The 6,303-nt window shown below is 38.3% G+C and overlaps 1 non-coding gene across 1 annotated transcript; it reads left to right on the top strand.

Annotated features, from left to right (window-relative positions):
• Window positions 1-5,834: 5,834 nt before the first annotated feature.
• LOC145019040 (small nucleolar RNA R71) lies at window positions 5,835-5,941 on the top strand. Its single transcript, XR_013667359.1, has one exon. It is a non-coding gene; the product is annotated as a small nucleolar RNA R71 (small nucleolar RNA).
• The last annotated feature ends 362 nt before the right edge of the window (window positions 5,942-6,303 follow it).

The following is a 6,303-nucleotide window of genomic DNA, read 5'->3' on the forward strand; positions in this document are numbered from 1 at the left end:
GTGACTATGGAGTTAGTGCCTATTTGATAAACCTTGGTGATGATGTGACTTCGTGCTTGTTGAGTAAACCTTGGTGACTATGGAGTTAGCGCCTGATAACTATAGATTTACTACCTAATAGATAAACTTTGGCAGCAATGGACTTCATGCCAATACCTTAGGTAAATCCTTAGGAATGAATGAATGAATGATAATTGGTTCTTAGGGTAAACCTTAAGAAATAAAGGAGATAATGGGGATGGGTATTTGGGTTGATTGTTTGATGATTGAATATAATACATTATGTATATTTGTGGGTTGAAAACCCTATATGCTCACCAGGCTCCCAAGCCTAACCCACTCAGTTTTCTTTGCATTACAGGTAATGGCACAAGGGTATAAGTTGGTGGACTTGATGAGAGATTTTGGATTATAGATCAGTAGTTATTAATAACTGTTGTAAGGTCTATTTTATATTGTTTATGCTTTTGGTATGTATCGGAACATGACATCCTGAGATTTTGTTATTTAATGAAAATACATTTCTTTAAGAAATGCTTTGATAAATTTTATTTTGGGAACAAATTCCGCAACTGTTTTCTTTAAAAGATTACTCTGATTTTAAAAACAAAGCATAAACAAATCGGTCTTTTCTGGCCGTGAAATTGGGGATGTCACACCCCATATAATACTAGCAACTTAAGTTTAAATTATTATCACTAGATTAAATTATTAGATTATTATTTCAAACCTATTAAAATTTTTAAAATTTACCTAATTCTAGCAATTTACTTTTTCTTTACTTTTTCGACCCCCTACCCCACACTTATTACATATAATGACCTCATTGTATGCATAATATAAAGCAATAAAAAGGGAGTAAAAGGAACAAACTCCCCTGGGATAGCAGTGGCGAGATCGAACTCCAATTGTGGAAACTTTGTGCATCTTGAATACAAACTTCTTGAAATAGCAACTTGGATCTTGAACACACGAGATATGTATTGTACCGGAAAAATATGGAATCGAAACTTCAATCTTCAAAATATGTGGTGCAAAATCTCCAAAGCAGAAAGAATAATGTGGGAAAGCGCACGCCACATTACATGGTAGAGCAGACGAGCCATAATAATCTTCATAATAACTCCAAAAAGAATGGTGGTGACCCGTGTAGTAAATATGAATGAAAAGGCTTCAATTTTGTGAAAATTTAAGATTCACAACATGAGGGATAAGGTTCACGACATGAGGTCGCAAATATGTGCAATCTGGAAACCTTCGTAACCGAGTTCACGATGTGAGGGTAAAGGCCTCACGACGTGAATATGGGGCGACTAGAAAATGAATGTGCCTATTCTTCTTCCTTCAATGTTGCACTTCACCCCAATATCTCAATGGATTAAGACTCTTCTAAATGCAATATTTTTATGACTCTTATCTAACTCTATCCTCTCTCTCGACTCACCCCACACTTATTTTAAATTGTGGGTCTCAACTCTCGATTCTAGACTCTCAGCTAAACATAAACTCTTTTGTACCTCAAAATTTCTCTCCCGTGGCTCCTCGAGTACATCTGAAAACTAATAACCAAAGGAAGTAAAAAGTAACATAATAACTTAAATAATTTTACAATCTAACCAAATTTCAACACAAACTAAATCTAACTAAAAACTAGAAATAAATAAACAAAATGATCAATCGTCCTCGTCGTCCTCGTGTGCTCCACTCGTTCCAGCCCCATCTCCCCGCAGTATCCAAAGTTCTTCCCATGTTGGGATATACGGATAATGTGGCGGCATGGTGGGTGGTCGAATCACACCCATATGGGAATAAATACCCTCGACAAGTTGAGTATTATAAATAACACCCCTACGAATGTTGTCCAAATAAGTCCCCATCCGACTTTGGAATGGGTCAGTGGGCATTCCTCCTTCAAATCCATGAACTCTTCTCGTTTTTTCACATGCTCACACATTTCATCGGCGAGGTCTCATTTGTGGTTGTTGCTCGAGTTGCGCACTTTCTTATTCTCCACCATCATCATCGGAGTGCACGACTCCCCAATGTATCCCATAGTTCCTCACCACCCTCGTTGTCTCCAAATAACTTACGGAAAACTCATTCCCCTCCATGCAAGTCAAGGACCTCGTGATGTTGGTAATTATTACACCGTAGGACCCGGCCAAACGGGTGATGAAATGTCCTCCACAAATCGGGCTCCCAGGGCGGGAACTCACGACATACTTCACCATGTAGCGGGATAAAAAGTACGGGATGTTGCAACACACTCCTGGCTTTAAAATGGACCACAAAAAGAACAAATTCAACTTGGTAACTTTGTCCCCATGGCGCTTGTGGTGGAAGGAAAATGTGATGATTCGGTGGATAAGACGGTGAATAAGTGATTTGATGTTACTTTCCGGTGACACCCCGAAATTGAACACTCCAAAAGCAATGTTACTCCAAAACTGGATCCCTGATGCTCCACCCTCATAATCTCGGACAGCCTCTCGCAAAAACATAATAAACTTGGGAGTCATGGCCTCGGGGGCCTCATACAAACCCATTCTCCACGAAAACTCAACCAAGCTACACTCCCAGTATTCTCCACCTAAATGGAAAACCAAGGCTTGTAGATAAGTGAGATATTGGACATTCTCATGAAATGCCACAGTATAGAAAAATTCCACACATAGCTCCGTATAAACCCATTGCTGGATAGCAAAAATATTGTTCCAACCCTTGCATGTGAAAGAGTACTGATTCCCCATAAATAATTTAGTAAGAAATGGGGTTAATCGATCAATAATTCCAACCTCCCTCAGCCTTTGCCAATTCACAGTCGGGCCAATAGTGAACTCACAATTATGTAACCACCCCAGACGGTTGTTATAATGAGTAAGAACATCCCGTGACACATTCTTTGGGAAGACATAAAATGGGTGCAAGCTAGACAACCTAACTGGAATCTCTTGCCTAGGAGCCATTTCCTGCAAAATAAGAAACAACACAAACCAAAACAGAAAATATCCAACACATTAGAATTAAAAAGCATAAGTGTCACCATGCCCAAATTTCACGTCATGAATTCCATGGAACTCACTTTGTGAGTTCGATAATGCATATTAGAATCGGTCAATGCAGTGTGTAAATTGATCCAATAAAATGGTTGGGGCTTACTCCTATAACAATCCTAAGCATAATCCAGTTACATGCAATGGTTATAACATGAATTTTAGGGCAACATTTCAACAATTTACTAAACACAAACCCTAGCCCTATATTTAACAATTAAAGCAAAAATTCACAATTAAAATAAAGAAATCAATACCTTAGAGTGTAGATTGCGTAAGCTAAAATAAAATATTGAGTTTTATATGGCCAAATTCGGAATGGGGGGACCAGGAGAAACAGCCTCACTTTGTGGGAATGGAGAAGTAATTAGGTCAAAGTGGTTTCTGGTCCTTTATCTGTGGATTCCGTGGAATTCAACATTCACATCGTGAGTTTTTAATGACTCACATCGTGAGGCTTCTTGGGCTATGCAGTTGGGCCATCTAAATAATCATCAAGTGGATGTATATACGTATTGGGCTAATAGAAAATTGGTTCGTAAGTCCTCCTGGACTCACATCGTGAATTGTATTTGATCACATATCCACTTAATAAATCCAATTTTTTATTAACTAGAAAACTTAATTAATTATCACTTAATTCAAGGACCCTACACTTAATGTTTTTTTTTCCATTCATAAGATTACTTGGATGATAAGACGATTAATTTTCCTAAAAAAACTAGAATTTAAAAAACTAAAGGAAAAGAAAATTCAAACCGGGCTTGGGTTGCCTCCGTGCCTCCTTACGTTGAGCTGTCCGAAGAGTCCGACACCAACTGAATCTTTTGCTCCTTCGATCGCTTTTTGTAAGCTTGAACTCGTCGTTTATACGCCTTTTCAAATTCTCCTTTTTAGCTTTTACTTCATCTACATCGAGCTTTCATTTGGTCCCTTTAATTTCCAATTTTTCTTCATTCTTTTTAAGCTCCATCGGGACCTTCTTTTCTTCAGCAGCTGAATCTGTCTCCTTAGAAGTAACCTCGTCTTCATTGCTTGATAAATCGTCACTTTCCTTGCTTACCAAAGAAGTTGGATTTTTATAGGCAATTACCTCAACTAGAAATGGGACAGATGCTCTCGGGTTTTGTTCGTTTGACTTGCTGAACTGTTTTCATCTCTTCTTCCATCAACTTCTCTAATTCTTCAAGTTCATATACTTCATCAATGTTACAAACCTCATTTTGAATATCACTTCCCTTAAAACCGTTTTCTACTCCAAAATTTTCCTCTTCATCTCCAACTCTCAAGGTAAGCTTGGACTCACGAATATCAACCAAGGCACCAATAGTATTTAGTAAAGGGTGACCAAGAATAACCGGAACATCGGGATCTTCTTTCATATCTGAAACCACAAAGTCAAATGGAGAAACGAATTTCCCAAATTTCACTAGAATATCTTTAACAATGCCCCGGGGTTGTGTCACTGAACGGTTATCCATGCTAGCCTCAGAATCGGCTAAAGCATAAGTCTTCATATTATTCCTAAACTCACATGGAAGAGTGAGGCATCCAGGGTCTCCCATATTCTTAGGTAACTCTCCCAACACTACTTTCGAACTTTGCTCACTTAAAATAACCTTGGAATATTTCTTCAATTGTTGACGAGTGTCTATCAAATCTTGTAAGAACTTCGCGTATTCAGGAATATTTGATAACGATTCAATAAAAGGAGTATTTATAGTAATACCATTTACGTGCTTTCTAACTCCAAATAATCCCTTTCCAGTGGACTAAGATTAGATCGGTACGGGAACGGTAAAGGCGGACGATAAGCCGAAACAAATTTTGAATTTTTATGATCTGACCGATCCCACGTCGTGAGCATAGAGGGCTCATGTTGTGAGTTTGGTGTTTCAGAAAAAAATATTATTTTCGATTTTGGACTTCCTCAGTTTTGGTTTGGCTAGTTTTGGCTCCTCCTCTAATGCTTCTTAAGAACTCAGAAATGGCCTCGTCTTCAGTCTCGATCATCATGACATGGGATTGAGTTTGTTTTCTGGGAAATTGTGAGGATAATTGTTGTTCACCAAAGTTGTTAATTGACCAAGTTGGGCTTCGAGATTATAGATCGATGCTTGATGATTTCTTAATGAGGATTACTGATCAATCATCATTGCATGCTATTCTTTCATCATCTTCATGTGCTCCTTCAACATTGGATCAATATCATCATGCCTTTTCTTGGAAGCTTCCATAAATCGAGTCAACATATTTTCGAAGTCAACCTTCTTTTCGGCTGGTGGTTGCTCTTTTTTGTAGATGCCTCGGTCTGTTTGCTTATATTTTTCTTCTTTTTGCTTATTGTATTCATCATATGGCAGCCACTCATTCTTTGGTTTTCTCCAGTCTTCATCATATTTATCTCCACTAAAATAGCAAACTTGATCTTTTTTAAACCCATTATCATCTAAGTGGAAATCTTTGGTCAAGTGCGGACCATTACACCTTTCACATCCAAATCTTATAGCATGTATTGTCTGGTCAATTGTTGTCATTCTCCTGTCCATTGGATTAACCATGGCCAATACAACAACCATGTCTGCATAATTTCCACCCCCGCTTCCTTTAACTCCATCATTTCATGGATTGTGGTACTCACGAGAATGCTTAGCAAATTCTTCAACTAACTCCTTGACTTCCCCCAGATTTTTCATAGTTAGTGGTCCTTAAGAATCAAGGAGTTGCCTTGTCATGACATTAACACCATCATAAAATATTGACACTTCTTGTTGTATATTGAGGTCATTTTGAGGGCAATTTCTCAACAGTCCCTTATAGCGCTCCCATGCCTCATAAAGTGACTCACTTGGATTTTGCTCAAAATTTTCTATTGCCTTTTTGAGTTTAGCTATCTGTGAAGGGGGCAAAAATGGTCTAAAAATTGTTTGCCTATTTGAGCCCAAGTAGTGATTGCACCAGGTGGTAGTGCCTTTAGCCAATCTTTAGCGGCTCCTTTAAAAGTGACTGGTAGCATCCTCAACAAGACCGTCTCTCTAGGAACATTTGGGATATTGAAATAATCTGCTATGTCATTTACTTCATCCAAATGCTTGTAAGCATCCTTATGATCCTTTCCAGAAAATGGTACATCCCTAAGTGCAGCAAGGATGTGTCATTTCAGTTCGAATAGGGCAGTTACAGGAATTGCAAGTTGTATTAGGCCAGGACCAGCATCATCTCTAATTTACTTTTTGTAAGCTCCCATGGA

Source organism: Lactuca saligna, chromosome 9 (genome assembly GCF_052625555.1).
Source record: "Lactuca saligna cultivar CGN05327 chromosome 9, ASM5262555v1, whole genome shotgun sequence".
NCBI classification, from domain to species: Eukaryota; Viridiplantae; Streptophyta; class Magnoliopsida; order Asterales; family Asteraceae; genus Lactuca; species Lactuca saligna.